The following is a 1,296-nucleotide window of genomic DNA, read 5'->3' on the forward strand; positions in this document are numbered from 1 at the left end:
GCTTTTCCTAAGAACTTATAAGTTTCAAGCTTGACCCAAGACGTTATGCATAAACTAATTATCTCCCTCACCTAAATGAGACCTGTACCACGATTTGCTTGTCTCTTTAGGTGGGATGCTATGGTATATGTACCATGAGCAGGATTCCATGATGAACTTATTATCTCCCTCACCTAAATGAGACCTGTACCACGATTTGCTAGCAGGATGCCATGATTATGACAACGCCACCTATGCACAAATTAAGAGTTACTTCGGAAGAGTTTTCATAGTTATAAAATACGATGCATGACATGACAACCTCTAAGGTTTAGTTCCTGAATACCTCAAGCAGAGGTCATGTTCATGAAGCCTTGGAAGGCATGAAGCGGAGCAAGTTCAGAATAACTTAAGAATGTTACACCTTATGCCTCAAGAAAATTTGTGTTGTCGTTCTTAAAGGTCCTACCGGTAGTTGAAACCAGGTCGTTGGATTCAAAGTCCAAAGTGCTAATCACTACACCATAGAACCCCTTGTAAAAATTTATTTTGGAATGGTTTTTCCTATTTTATGCAGATTCCACAAGAAGAGAGATCCTATCACGAGTCAAACTCAAGTTATTGGATTCAAAGTTCTAGAGCTATTTTATCTAACTCGTTGTGATCTTGAGCACCTTTAAAGTGGTTGCAGAAGTAACCCTCCATTATTGTTGTATATTACAAACAAATTGAAATAATACTTTACATCCCAGTCTTTCTTTCTTCCGTGCAAAACTTAACATGAAAACTATATTATTTCAATATTCACTCGAGAAACAGGGGGTGAAAACTATATTATTTCAAACCCTCCATTATTGCTTCTACTTTGCGTGAAAATGCTTTCACTAAATCATGTTACTAACTGGTTGGTTTTGTTCGGTTCAATTCTTGGGTCCACTAGATTGAATCGACCTAGCTCAATTAAACTCTTGATAATATAAAAATCATAAGTTTCTTAAATTACGTTAACTAAAAGTTTAACCCCTAAGTTTTTTTAGAATATTTATCTTTGCGTCTAGTTGATCTCTAAATGCTTAGAAGTATCTAATAAGACTTCTATTTAAGGAACTTTCCTCTATAAAAGATGTAAGACTTCAGGATTATTATTAAGGAATTTCAAATGAGTGATTTGATATATCACAGAGGACAAAATATTTATTTGCTTCAAATATCTTATGTTGACCACTCTTTTTCTAATGACATTAGATTGAATCTCATTAATAACAATATCCCAAAATTCAGGTAAAGATGACATCAAAATTAATACTTTAATTTCAT

General features: G+C 34.0%; 1 non-coding gene across 1 annotated transcript; it reads right to left on the reverse strand.

Annotated features, from left to right (window-relative positions):
* Positions 1-439: 439 nt before the first annotated feature.
* TRNAQ-UUG lies at positions 440-511 on the reverse strand. The gene has a single exon. It is a non-coding gene; the product is annotated as a tRNA-Gln (tRNA).
* Positions 512-1,296: the final 785 nt, after the last annotated feature.

This window comes from Cucurbita moschata, unplaced genomic scaffold (assembly GCF_002738365.1).
Source record: "Cucurbita moschata cultivar Rifu unplaced genomic scaffold, Cmos_1.0 Cmo_Scf00132, whole genome shotgun sequence".
NCBI lineage: Eukaryota > Viridiplantae > Streptophyta > Magnoliopsida > Cucurbitales > Cucurbitaceae > Cucurbita > Cucurbita moschata.